Raw genomic sequence first — 15,504 nt, 5'->3', positions numbered from 1 at the left:
CGTGTGTGTGTGTGTGTGTGTGTGTGTGTGTGTGTATATATATATATATATATATATATATATATATATATAAAGATATTGCAGTTTTGTGTGTAAGTTTTGTAACATGGATTTATAGGAGCAAGAGAAGGAATACATTGTGTCACTTAGAGGACTTTAGAAGAAGTTGTGTTTGAGCCAAGTTTGAAGAACGGTTGATATTTACCAGAAAAATAAATAAGGAATGAGTGTTCTGGTCAGTGGAAAAAGTAAGAAGAAATACACGTAAGGACTTGGTGTATTTGAGGAATGGCCAATAGAATAACATATGGAAAAATTTAAGGAAGATGATAGGTAGGAAGGAGGCAGGTCAAATTTGCATTTGAGAGTCTCAAATTTGCATTTACAAATGACGGCCATTAGTATAGAGCAGGGTTTGGCAATATTGATTTTTTGGACTGGTAGTTTCCTGTTAGAGGTGGGGGCGATTTAGTGCATTTTAAGACTTTTATCAGCATCCCTGGCCTCCATTAACTGAATCCCAGTGGCACATTCCAGTTGTAAAATCAAAGATGTCTCTAGGCATTGCCAGATGTCTTCAGGGAAAAGAAATGACCTCTATTTGACAATCTTTGCTGTAAAAATGGCCTGCAAAGGCCGGGTGCAGTGGCTTATACCTGTGCACTTTGGGAGGCCGAGGCAGGCCGATCACTGCAGGTCAGAAGTTCAGGACGAGCCTGGCCAACATGGCAAAAATTCTCTACCGAAAATACAAAAATTAGCCGGGTGTGGTGGTGCGTGCCTGTAATCCCTGCTACTTGGGAGGCTGAGGCAGGAGAATCACTTGAACCCAGGAGGCAGAGATGGCAATCAGCCGAGATCACACCACTGCACTCCAGCCTGGGTGACAGAGCAAGACTCTGTCTCAAAAATAATAATAAAATAAAATAAATCAAAAGATATAATAAAATGGGCTGCAAATATAGAGGGCTGAAGTTCACTGCATGTGTCCCAGTGTGAGGTGATGACAGGCTAAAATAAAGGATTTTTGGAGGCAAATTTTAACTGAATAGAATTGGAAAGGAGAGAGATGGAGAATGAGATAACAAGCTCTGATGATTGCCTTGGGTGTGGATCCTTTTATTAAAATGGAAAGTGCAGCAGAAGGCTCAAGTTGAGGAAAAGATTAATTTGGCTTTGAGCAGGGTGACATTGAGATATGTGTGGAACTTCCAAATGAGATATCCTATGGGTAGTTGGAAATAAAGACCTGGAATTTAAGAGACTTGTGAATTGGAGATGTAAATTTAAGAGTCACAAACATCTTAATTATAGTTGAAATCATGGGAATATCTCTTTGTGCTTCCAGGAGTCAGAACTTAATGATGACTCATAGTTTCTGACTGATTTCCAAATACAAGCTTTTTGAATCAGTTCAACATATAGCACCCGTTCTTTCCTGATTTCATATATGAAAAGACTTTGAAGTTTGCACTCGCCTATTTATTTCTAGTGCTTCTGCCTCAGTGTCCTTGATCTTGTTCTTTCCTCTTCCTGAATCACTTTTCATTCTCATAGCACAACTTGACCCCACAAATCCATCTGGTCTTAATTCACAGGTCACATATTCCTAGTCTTGACAAGCTATTTATATTTCAACACCCTGTCTGCCAAACATTCCTTGACTACATTTTAAAAAATTCTCCATAGCTCTTACCATTAATATACCACATATTTTACTGATGTATTTAATATATTGTATATTTCTTTACAGAAGCATACACGTTCCATGAGGCTTGTCCACCACGTCAAACTGTGCCTAACCCTTGCAGGCTCCATACATGTTTGATTGGTGAATGAAAGGATAGGTTTTCTACAGGTTGAGACAAATTTGCCCAAATTCAACTTCTTATCACAAACTTGAATACCACAAGAAAGCAATCTTCACTTGTTCTTCAGGATCTCAGAGACACAATTTTGCACATAATAATACCATCTTAATACTGCCTTCAGCAGTAGTCTCAGTAAGTTAAAATGGTATTATTAAATTCCCTTTAACATGTCAATATTTATGTACAAAACACAAGAACTTTTTTACATCATATGTAAAATTTGCATTCCTCAGTGTGAGCTCCAGAAACTTTGGAATTTTTACACATTGTTAATCTCATCATAAATTCACCACATTCCCCATGGAGTAGTATGTTAATTTCTGCTTTATGCTCTGACATTGTGCCATTTTCAATAAAAATGATGCTTTCCTGCCTCCTTTTCACTAATATTTGTCTGTAATCTTAATCTAAAACATTACATTTCCAGAAAGCTGTATTCACCTGATGAATTTATCCTAGGGCTCCGCTCCTAGAAGATACTTTCCTAGATTCTACAGTCTTGAATTAGGTGATCGATTTGTATTAGAAACAATACTTTACTTACTTCTAGCATTTAACTCTTCTATTGTAATTGCCTAGTCACTCCTCTCTCTCTCACAATCAATCAGAAGCTCTTTGAGGGCTTATATTCATTGTTTTTCTTCCTCTTGGTCCAAGCCAGGGTCACAGTACAGTTCAGCAAATATTAGTTGCTTTGTATACATTGTCTTTATTTCTAGTTACTCTTCTGCCTTGTCAATTTAAACACCTCGTTGCTCAATTTGTTCTTTGTTAATACATATGGTACTTGTTGTTATGCTCTTAAATCTCTATTAGCTATTTTGTTGTGTTTTACCTCAAAAATAAACATGCATGTGGTTTCATGGGTGCTATAGTTTGAATGTCTGACCTCTCCAAATCTCATGTTGAGATTTAATTCCCAGTGTAATGGTATTGGAAGGTGAGACCTAGTAAGAAGTATTTGGGTCACAGGAGAACAGATCTCCCATGGGGTGGGGAAATGAGTGAGTCCCCACTCCATTATTTCCCACAAGAGCTGGTTGTTAAAAATAGCCTGGTGCTCTCTTTCTCACTTGCTTTTCTATCTTGCCATGTGATCTCTGCACACACTGGCTCCCTTTCCTTCTGCCATGAACAGAAGCAGCCTGGAGCCCTTACAGGAAGCAGATGCTGGCACCATGCTTCTACAGTGAGCCGATTGCAGGAATACCAGAGGCTGGGCAATTTATAAAGAAAAGAGGTTTAGGTGGCTCACAGTTCTGCATGTTGTACAAGAAGTATGTGGTGCTGTTCTCTGCTTTTGATAAGAGTTTCAGGGAGCTTCCACTGATGGCAGAAGAGAAAGAGGAGCCGGCAGGTAAAGAAAGGAAGTGTAGAGGTCACATTTCGAAAGAGAGGAAGAGAGAGGGGGTGGTGTCAGGCTGGTTTTAACAAAAAGCTCTCACAGAAACTGATAGAATAAGAACTCACTCACTACAAGAATGATACCAAATCGTTCATGAGTGAGCCACCCCTATGACCCAAAAATCTCTCACCATGCCCTACTCTAACATTGGGGATCATATTTCAACATGAGACTTAGTGGGGCCACACACTCACGGTATCCAAACCATAGCACCAGGTTTTGAATTCCAAGCCTGTGTTTTGCTAACCAAATGACTTTGGGCAAGTTTAATAACATAAGCCTTAGTTATCTTGCTTGTAACAAGGAGTCATACAGGTACCTAATCATAGAGATAATATATAGAAATCACTTTGTAAAAGTTATTGTGTTGATGTAGTGCTGTACTGTATACTTCAGCTGCTTGGTAATTATTTTTGAGATTTCCAGCTTTCACATCCATGGTGATACAATTGGTGATACAATAGTTGTTAATGCCTAACAGATTGATGATGGCATAGGAAAAAAGTATACACCAAAAATTACAAACTTGCCCACATCTTTCCAATGCTCTGTATTTCCTCCATCTTTAGACTTGAACTTTCTAAGCATTGCCAAATCTTACCTTCTCTTTCCATTCTAATTCCATAATTTCTTTGCTTTATTTGTGCCATTACGGTACTGAGTAAATGGTGTAATGAGCTATTGCTTAATGCTGCATAGGCCTGTCCTAAGAGACATGCTAATGTATCAGTACTAAAAATGTTTGAAATACTAATTTTCCTCCTAATGAGCCTAAACATTTTATTATAGTTATACCTTAATACCAAGTTGCAGGTCATTACCTTCACATATTGAAGGCAGCTGATGTTTCCCAGGCTTAATGTCTCTGCCATTTGCTTGATGACCCCTCTTTCTTGCCCATTTTGCATAGCAGAATTTTAGAAAATAAAAATTAGATCGCTTGACAGGTAGTGTGTGTGATGTTTTAATTTCATTATTTCTTTATTCAAAAATATTTTTCTGATGTTAAAAATTAATGTACGCTAATTTCATGAAATCTAATTTAAATGGAAAAGAACAAACACAATTAGTGTGCATCAGCTTACTACCTAAAGATAATCATTTCTGATTTATTTTCAGCATATGCTTTGTGTATACATATAGTATAGACAATTTTGCTTCCTGCTATTTTCATTGAACTACATATGTATTTTTGGGGGTTAATAATCTTTGGCAATGCCATTACAATAGTTAAAATAATAGTTTAGTTATATAATTATATATGTTATAGTTATATATATATTATATATTGATAATTTTCTATGTTTCTACAGTTTTAGCTTATAAATAATAGTGTGAGGAACATCTATGTGACAAATATTTATGTTAGTTATCGACTATTTAATGTATTCTAATGGGGAAGTAGTTTCAATATTTTTAGGCTTTTGTGATATACCTGTTTTGAAAAAATAGAATGTAGCACAATGGATAAAATCTTGGACTCTGAAGTCAACCATACATGGGCTTGAATCCATGCTCCAAATCATTCTAACTAGGTAATTGTAGGGAAGTCACTTTACTTCTTTAAACCTTATTTTCCTCATCTGTAAAATAGAATTGATGCACATAAAAAGTTATCCTATAAATATTGAGCATGTGTCCTGGCAAAAAAACCTGTTAATTTTAGCTATCAGTTACTGCACCCACCAGGAATACAAGTCTGATCGTATTGCACTTTTATCAACATCAATGCTGTCATTAAAAATCTAGTCTAATTTGATAGAAAACAACAGGATATGCTAATTGAAAAACCCCAAATCAAACTAATTTAAGAAAAAGTAGGGTGTTCATGGGCTCTGTGGAGGAGGAATAGATCACCTCCATCCGCTTTTTATTCTTATATGGGCTCTTTGGCTGGTCCAGGAACCGAATGATGTAACAGGAGAAAAGCACACAACTTTTATTAGTTTTATATTTACATGAGAATTTTTATCAGAGAGCAAAGTCCAAAGGAATGGCCAAAGGAAAATGCTTTTATATATTTTAGACAAAAAAAAACAATAAATTGGTAAAGAAATTACAGAACAAGGGGATATGGCTAGGGTAATAAATTCTAGAGGAGACACTAGGAGATCTATGGGAGATGTAAAGCTAGTGGAAGATAAGGGCTATCTGGGGGAGATTATTTATTCATGCCTATTGCAAGACTAAGCCCTCATGTCCTGGTACTGGGAAAGCACCTCTTGCAAAAGAATATTTAAGGCTTGTGGTCTGCAGGAAAGACAATTCAGCCATTATTTTTCTGAAACTCTAATTTCTCCAATGTTTTCATATCAAAATAATCAGTATACCAATTTTGCATATTTGAGGATGATGCATCTTTTACTCCTTCAGCTCATAAACCTATACTTCAGATGGAGCAGGTGACAACTGGCATTTAGACTTGACAGGAGCCAAAACTCAAAGACCACCTGACTTCTTGAATGGTCTTACTCTTACTATTTTCTTTGTTGTGCTAGACCTGAGCATCAGAAGGAAGATTACAGATTACTGTGTATATTACACATTGTCTGAAACCCTTTAATCAGAGAGGAAATAACTTACCTCTCTCAACATTAGTTTGGAAAATACAGGGAAGGAATCTTATTGCTCCTACCTGAGCCAGATTCCTACCCCTTAAATAATAGCTCCATCCAGAGAGATGAGTTTCTATGAGGGTACCAGCTACAGTGCAGGAAATGAGAGGCAGTTCTTCAAAAAAAAGTGAGATAGCAAACATATTACCACTGGAGTGATCTTGGGCTAGGTAACCAAGCTAAGTGGAGCTACTCCAAATAAACCACAGTTTGAATTTGTTTCACTAAAATATAGTCCTAGGGCCGCTGAAAAGGTTTTCAGGTGTTTAATCATTCTTCTGTCTAGGTCTCATTTCATGAGCAGTTTTTATATTGTCTTAGTGGTTTTCCTCTTCATTTCTTTTGATGCTTTTTGTTATATTTCAGATAGTTTTTTCAAAGTTTATAGCCAGTTGATTTTTAAATTTATTTTGTCCTGAAAATGCCATTTTGCTGAAGAATTCACAATTAAGTCCTTCATAGCATTCGATGTGATTTCTTTAATCTCTACCATATTTTTAATTATCCCCTTTTCCCTGATGGTGCTTAATTACGACTTTAATCTTTGTGATTATTTTTGCCTGTTTTTGACAAACCTTTCAATTTTTCTGTCTATATATTCTTTTCAAATATCAGCTTTTGCTTCTGTTGATGTTATCTCTTTTCATTATTTTTACAACTTTGTTTAATTTTGCTTCTCCTCCAACATATATTATTTCTACCTTTTCTATTTCTTCTGTAGAACAGAACATCTTCAATTGAATTTTAATCTATTTATTTTAATTTTCTCTTTTTATAATATGCATCTGAAATTATAAAATTTCATTAATGATGGCTTCAGCTTCCCTCCACAAATATAATAAAAATTCCTTCTTTTGGATGAATTCTGAGCACTGAACTCTGAGCTTTTCTTCCTGCTCAAATTCCTTTCAAACAGCCTGGGTAAAGTCAAGTCTACAAGCCATAACATCTTGTTAAACAGGGCTTTTTTGACCCAGTATGTTGTGGTTTACTTTCCAACATGACTTTAGCATGGCATCACATGACAACTAATAGAACCTTTATCTTAACCTAATCATTAGTTTCTATTGACTCCAAGTATTTAGAGAAGGCTGAACTCTTTCAACCAATTGCCAACTAAAGAATCAGAAAACCCACCTGTGAGCTGTAAGCCCCTACTTGAAGATGTCCTGCCATCTTGGGCCAAACCAATGTACATCTCCCATGTACTGATTTATTATTTTACCTGAAATTTCTGTCTCCCTGAAATGTATAAAACCAACCTGTAACCCGATTGCTTCGGGCACACTTTTACAAGATTTCTGAGAGTGTGTTTCCCCAGCGCGTTATGACTCACATGGACTCAGAATAAATCTCTTCACATATTTTGCAGAGTTTCCTTTTATTTTTGTTTGTCACCAGTTCCAAACTTGTAATTTACATTGTGTGTCTTTTTTTTTTTTTTCTTTTAGCTTCCAAACTTTATTTTAAAGCTTTGGTGTAATTTTTAGTTTCTAATTGCATCATTGTAATAAAATGTGGCGATGATACCACTTCTTCGTCATTTCTTCAAACTTATTTTGTGGCTTATCACATACTTCACATATACTTGATTATATTATATATTTGGTAAACACCAATTTCTGTTTTGGATCAAGCTTTATTTTTTGAAGGGATGGTTAAATGTTGTATAGATTTCCTTTTTTGCATTATCTATCATTCTGATGGACTTGTATTATGATCTTCCCCACCATTTGGGAAAACAATAATTTATTTTTATGCTCATGATAACTTTTAAAATATTTTAAAACTTCATTTGTCTTTACATATAAATTTATTAGTTACACCTTGTGGCTTGAGTATTCCCTTTATTATTCTTTAGTAATAGACTCTAGTAAGTTTTTTTTACTGTAGTTATTTTTTCTGACACTGACATTATTCGATCAGCTTCTTAGAAATTGGTATTTAATAATTTTATTCCTTTATTTTCACTCTTGAATATTTGAGGAATTTTGTTATTGTTTCTGCTTGTTTTTAACGTTTCTCTTGTAACTTGCACATAGTCGTATTGTTTTTTTAAAGCCATTTTAGTTGTTTCTTACTTTTAGTTGTTAAGTATATCCCATTTGTGTGTGTGTGTGTGTGTGTGTGTGTGTGTGTGTGTGTGTGTGTGAGAGAGAGATTTCTGGATTGGTGTTGCTGTAACTTTTATTTTCTGTTAATCTTGTGGTATTTGCTTCTTTTTAGCTTATTTCCTGAATTTTGTTTAATGAGGATAAGATTTAGATTAGGTTAGGGTTAGGATTAGAGTTAGTGTTTGGATTCAGCATTTTGTCTTTTATAGTCAACAGTTAACTTTGATTAAAAATTACTGAATTTTTAAATATTTGTGCTCACCATTATATATTTTGACCCATACTATATTTAGGATTTTACTCTTTTACAGTGAAATACAAACATTAATACTTCTTTCCATCAGATATTTAAATTTAACAACATTTTTAGTCATTGAATGAAAGTGCATTCAATCCGAAGTGATGTTTAAGTAAGCATACAATTTTTGGTTGAGGTTTTTTCCCCCAGTACAATGAGGATATTATCCCACTGGTTCTAATATCTACTTTAAAAATCAACCGAAATGTCTTTAAAATCTTTTAAATAGTTTATCTGTAATTTTTCACTTGTAGATAAATTTCTCTTTGTCCATAGTATCCCACATTTTTTATTACACTTTGTTTAGTTTTGGTTTTATTTTTATGTATTATGCTCAATTTCTAGGGCAATATTGGTCTTAATGTCATATTTTTCTTCAGTTCTGGAAAAGTTTCAGCTGTTACACCTTTGGATGCTGCTGTTGACTGTCTTTACATTATCTTCTTTTGTAATGCTTATAGAACATATATTAGAATACATAACCCCCCACCCTCAAGTCTCTTAATTGTTTACATGCTTTTATCTTTTAATCTCTGTGTCAACAATCTAGCTAAATTTTCCAGATTGTAATATTCCACTCCACTAACTTTCTTTTCAACTTTGTCCAGAATAGCATACGTCCTATCTATAAAGCTCTGTTTCTTCAATGACTAACATTTTAGTTCTCTTGGTTTTCTCAAGGCATTTTAGACTGTGTTTGTTTCATTTCTTTCTCTCTTTTTTTTTTTATGAGTTTTACCTTTTTATTCAAATCTTTGAAACTCATGCTTTAAAATCTTTTTCAGTCTTTCATAATTTTAATCTATACAGATCATCAATTTTATTTTCTAATTTCTGACTGTATTAGCTTTAGATCTCTTTGCACTTTATGGAAATTTTTTGGTAGCTTCTTTTGAGTAAGTAAAAGTCTGATTCTCTCCTTAAACTCCCTTTATTTCTCTTGCTCTTTCTTTATGCTTCCACTTCCATGACTTTCAGTATTGTAGCTATCTCCTTTGTCCCATGCCTCCCAGACCACTAGCTCCAGGGTGTCCTAGGATAGGCTTTACATTTATGATAGAGGAAACCTGTCCTTTGGTTTTGAAACCAAAGATTTAGTTGCTGAGTGTGCTACTTAGTACAGGTCCAGGTTGTGAGACTGTGTATTAAGTCTAGAGTCCTTAAACTTATAGATTCACAAAAATTGTGGCTTCAAACAGCATTGGCCAGCAACTTTTGTCAGCTTCATTTTGTCAGGAAATCTTACACCGGCCATGGTTTTAACAGTAAGTTGATGTTTATCTTCCATCTGACACAAAGCTCTTTCAGTCTCTGTTATTGTCCCATATGAGCTGAATGACCAGTCTGCTTCCAAACCCAGAGCCAAGAGCCTATGTTTTCATCCCTATTCTCTATCTTGTGTTTCTGTTCTGTTTTTACTTAGTGTATAGTATGCCTATTATCCTGTTCTCAAACTCTTCAAAGCTTTATACTTTTAAAAGTCATTTTTTAGCCCCACTCTGTCTTTGAGACATAGTATAGCTTAGTGACTCTAAAGCCAAACAACTTTAAATTATGCTATTTCATTTTTAACTTTGGGAACTGTAGACAAGTTAATTAAGGTATCTGTGGTTTAATTTCCTCATCCATAAAATGGAGGCGATTACCTATTCCATCATAGTTTTGGGTTTTTCTTTTTTTTTTTTTTTGGATTACCTGTTATATGTATGTATGTGTATACAAATGCTTGTAACTCTGAGTGACACATAGTAATTACCCAATTAGTGTTAGCTATTGCTAGTTTTTAATTGCCTCATTCTGTCGTTGTGTTTTAAGATCCTCTTGACTCAGAGTCCTTCCTTAAGTTATTTAATTCTTCTAGAATATATTTAGTTTTATATTATGAGGTAGAATCATAGTTTGACTCATCATGTAGTTGTGAGAATCAGCTGTGACATTATTTGCAGATATGTTATAAGGTAAGCTATAAAGTATTATACAAATGTACGTTTTGAGTCTTATGATCACAAAAACATTTTTTTTCTGAGTTTTAGTTCATTTAAATTTGGTTTTGAAAAAAATCCTTTTAAATTACAGACAATCAATTTTGAATACTCTCTATTTTCTTTATATTTATTCATTCAATTAGTGATTTAAAATCAAATAACTAACATGTAGCAGGAACTGTGCTGAGTGCTAGAGATTCATTGTTACAGAAAGAGCTCCAGACCTAAATGGAAACTTCTTTGAGAGCTTTCCATGCAAACACATTTAGTACCCTCTTATTCCCAGTATCAGTACTTATCCCATTGACATATTTTAAATGAGACTGGGCACAGTGGCTCATGCTTGTAATCTTAGCACTTTGGCAGGCCAAGGTGGGAGGATCACATGAGGCCACAAGTTTGAGACTGGCCTGAGCAACATAGCAAGACCCTGCCTCTAAAAAAATTTAGAAATTAGCTTGGGGCTTTGATAAGCATCTGTAGTCTCAGCTACTCGAGAGGATGATGTGGGAGGATCACCTGAGCCGAGGAGTTTGAGATTATAATATTGAACTGCACTCCACCCTGGCCAACGGAACAAGAGTCTATCTCAAAAATAAAAAGTGAAGTAAAACAAAATAAATCAAAGTATCATGAAATAAATAGTAATATGTTTGTCAATGATAACTGTTATCTTTGAGGAATTTAATTATTTGTATTATTTACATTTAAAGTATTAAAGGATTATAAAAATACAAAATAGTTTTTTATAAATGATAAATGTAAGTCCCCATTTAATCATTGTACGTTTATGTTATATACTTTTAATTAATGTAACCACAATTTGGCATAAATTTTTCCACGTTTTACATTGGTTCTGTAATTGTTATTTTAACAACTTTATAATTATTTATCTAAGGTATTCATTTACTCATTCTACAATTATCTAATGAACCTGAACTATATTTTATTCTAGGTCACTAGCATGTACTGCTAACAAAACAAAGTTCTTTCACTTAGTGTTCACAGCATTCTCACATATACAGAGTTGATGTAAAATCATTCATTTAATTTTTATAGTATGCAGTATAACACTTTGAAAGGAGAATGTTATATATATCCTATTGTTCAGCCTTGAGGAACCATTGTAGAAAGGAAGCAATGTCCTGGGCCTAAAATGTTTTTATTATTCAGTAAATCAACTTTCCAAAGAAAAACGTAATTATATGTAATATATATGTATATAAAACCCAGCAAATTGAACCAAGAAACTACTTAGCTGATTCATCAGGATGAAGTCTCAAAGTACAATTAAATTGGACCTGAGTCTTCCAAAATAGATTAACATCCTATTTCTTCTAGAGATGCAATATAAATACATAGGGACTTTCATATAAAATTACATTACTACATAATATTTCTTAACCTATCAGAGAAATGGCCCTGTAATCCTAAAAGTTATGATAATGCCCAAGTTTGAAACATTTGGTAAAAAAATTACACAAAGCCATCAGATATGTTTGTATTAAGGAATACTATTGGTTTATAAAATAGTATTTTAATTATTTAAATTATTAATGGCCTCATTAGCATTCCAGTTTTCTTCTTTTCTTTCTTTGTTTTACCATATATAAATATTTGGAACCTCTGTGCAGAGAGATAATAGTTCAGTCTGCTTGTCTCTCTGCAGCTGTTGATTCCAAGTTTGTGTACAAGTTGCCTCAAGCAGGTGTCTGAATCCACAATAGCCTAAGGTTTATTTCTTCCCTATTAGATTATCATTACAAATTTCACTTGTTTCCATTAATTATAAATAATGCTACATTAGTTTTTCATAATACATTTTTCTTTAATTTATGACAAAGTTCAGAAGTAATGTTAGAAGTTTCAAAAGTTTGAACATTTTTGTGATCCTTGATACCTATTACTAAATTTTTCTCTGATAAATTAGCAGCTGCCTAGATGAAGCTAGATTGATCTTATGTTCCTCTACTCTCTAATTTATTATTAACTTCATGTCTATATGGTTTTTCTCATTATAGGATCTTTAATTTGTTGGTGGGAGACTTAACAGAGGCAATTAGGAGTGATGACTATTCGTTTTCATCTCAACTGTGCCCTTTGTTTACTTTGCTAAATTCTACTGGCATTATTTAACTCATTTGAGTCTTGTGACCACAAAACAGTTTTTTTTGAGCTTCAACTCAGTTAATATTTCTGTATTTTTAAATGAATTATTTTATTTTATTTTTTAAAGGAGAGAAAATAACATTTAATAGGGATGGATAGAGCACAATGTACAGTGTCAGTGCAATACATTCACCAAACTGTATTACAACTTGTTAATCCATTTAAGAATTGCTCCAAATATGTCATAGTTTTGGCCCTCAGACGTACATTCCTACAGATTTCAACTACTCTAAATTTCTAGCTACAGAGAGGTAGAGAACGATTATTATCATGACTATACTGATTATGTAGAAACAGATACACACTGAGAACTTATCAAGGAGTTACAAAATCTGTGGAGACCAGAGGCCAACTGTCATCAACTAAAATGAATTATTTTAAATCATACAGAGTCAGCATTGATTACTCTTTATTCCCTTTATACTCATTCATTCGATTGTTTATGCAAAGACCAAATGCCTAACATGTAGCGGGAACTATACTGGGTGCTGGAGATTCAGTGTTACAAAAGCAATCATAGAGCTCAATCTGAACTCTTTGAGAGCTTTCTGCACATCCACCTTCAGTACCTTCCCGTCCTCAGGATCAGTAGTACTACTATCAATGACAACCAGAATTGCATTTTAGAGATTCCAAACCTCTTGAGTCTTGACTCTCATTGAGATCGTCAATGAAATCTCACCTATCTTTAAAAACGTTTTCTTTGAAATATTTATTAATTTAGGTTAAATGCCTACCTATAGCTTGACTGTCATAAATTGTATATAAAATGTTTTTTCCCAGGTTGTCAACTAATCTCCTTCCCACATCTCTTTGTCTTTACATCCCTCAAAACTCACACTACACAGTTTGGATTAACAGCATTCTAGTTTCTTCTGTCTCAAGGAAGGAGATTGACAGATGGCCCTCCAATTTTCTTGAATTGAGAGAAATAACAAGGATACAGAGCATTCGAATATTCTAAGTATCTGTTCTAGATTCTCTGTCTCTTCTATTGCTTTCTGTCTTGTAAGTGATTCACAACCATCAGGGTTAGAATTAAAATTTACCTCAAGACTGCTTTGGAAGGACTGGACCAAAATAAAACTTTTAGGTAAGCTTTGAGGAAGCATTACTCATCTATCAGCTCAACAGATATTTTTTTGAGCTCTCCTATGCTCCAAACACTGTAATAGGCACTACATCTGCCTCACTAGCTAACTAGATATATAGCTAAGCTGTTCTTCCATTACCAAATATCTTTCAGTTATTAAATCTGAACACAAATTTATTACTTAAAACATTATTATATTCATTTTACCATATTACATACTTTGTCATGGCTTTTAAGTTTCTAAGGCAATGGGAAAACTCTAACTAAAGGATGTTAGTTATTCAAAATTGCTTAAATTTGTTATGTACTAGTTTATTAATGAAGCACTTAGCACAGTACCTGGATCATTAAAAGGATTTAATAAATATTGACTTAGTTTCATATTATCTAACTATTGAGCTTGATAATATGATCTGACAGCAATAAAAGTTTTAAGTATTAAATGAAAAAATATCAAAACTGTTTACCTATTCATTTTCAACCAATAAAAATAATGAAACTATTTTTTATTTTAAGTATACTTCCTCAAATTTTAATATTCAGTGGGATAAAACATACTTTACAATCTTTTTTAATTCACAGACTCCAGACAAAAAAAAAGAACATCAAGTCCATCACCTGCTTGCAGTGTCAGGTGCATACAAATTAAATTCCGGTGAAAACCTATCTACTCTAGAGTTTCTCAAATTGAAATAAATTTCCATTCTCTGACTTCTGTAAGATAATTGAGAGCCCTTGTATTTGGAGGGAATACTTTCTAATTTCTAACATTAATATTCCATGTTAATACTGAGAACTGTTTTTTCCTTTTCTGAAATGAAATTCACTGATTCCTCACAATTTTTATAATACATGTTTACGTATTTGAGGACAGTCCAAGTTCTCCATGTTCCTTTTAAGTCATAAAAAATATTAAGCATCTCATTTATTAGATTGGGACAAGGCTGTTGTATTACTGTTCCAGTGGCAACAGTTATAGAATTTTGAAACTAATTGCATTCATTGCCTTACTGGTGTGTTTAGAGAAAAACAATGAATCTGCTTAAACTGTAAAACAGGATGTACTTTTATTTTACAGAAAGAATTCAGGAGTAAGAGAAAATATGTGAGCTAATTCAAAAATGATAAGGAAAATTATATGATAATTAAGTTATTTAACATATTAAAAATTGTAGGGAGAAAATGAGAGGATGGTTTTTAAGTTGACGTTAAAAGATTTGAATTGCAGCTGAAAGGGAAACTGTACATCAGATTGGAAACAGTATATTGATTTATTATAAACATAATTGATCATTTTAATGTGACCAATACTCATTCAGTTTGTGAGAGGATGAAGAAATTAAATGATCAGAATGATGAGAATGAACAAAGATTATGAGTTGTTGGGGAGCAGAAACCCCATTTATTCACCAGCATATCCCCATTTCCTGTCCTAAAGTAGATGCTCAATAAACATTTCCTGAGAGACCAGCAGGAGGCATGTAGACAGACCCTGGGTTCCGAACTGATGAGCCTGGGCTGCTACTACTATGCTGGAAAAGTATCTTTTCCCTACCTTCTGTTGCCATGTCACTTCAAACCATCTGCCCTTCCATTTTCTATCCCTTTTATCCAATTACCTTCTTCCTTGTTCCACTACATTTACCAAAGCAAGCCCAACTGTGTTTCTTGAGAATTTCGACTAGCAGACTACAATAGGCACCATTTTATTGCCATCAACATCACTTGGTCCCTGTTATTCTACCTGCTCTGATTATATTCTTCTCTCATTGTGTCCAGTTTGCTTCCTACCTCTGTTTTTATTTTTTTTCTCTATTTGAGGTATAAATTATGAATGCTAAATGTAAGCATAAAAGCTGAAATGTGCATATAATTTTCTCACATTCACAGTTTTTAAGTGTTACACATATCATATGTATGACATGTGATATATGTATATATAGGCAAATTATGA

The 15,504-nt window shown here is 33.8% G+C and overlaps 1 protein-coding gene across 1 annotated transcript in view; it reads left to right on the top strand.

The window, feature by feature from the left end:
- Positions 1–15,504, top strand: part of SPAG16 (sperm associated antigen 16) — an 818,550-nt gene that overhangs the window by 533,581 nt on the left and 269,465 nt on the right. The window lies entirely within an intron of this gene.

The sequence above is a fragment of the Sapajus apella genome, unplaced genomic scaffold (genome assembly GCF_009761245.1).
Source record: "Sapajus apella isolate SASKATOON/1434 unplaced genomic scaffold, GSC_monkey_1.0 scaffold10, whole genome shotgun sequence".
In the NCBI taxonomy this organism is placed as follows: Eukaryota; Metazoa; Chordata; class Mammalia; order Primates; family Cebidae; genus Sapajus; species Sapajus apella.
Note: the sequence above shows the minus strand (reverse complement) of the source record. Positions and strands in the feature narration are given on the sequence as shown.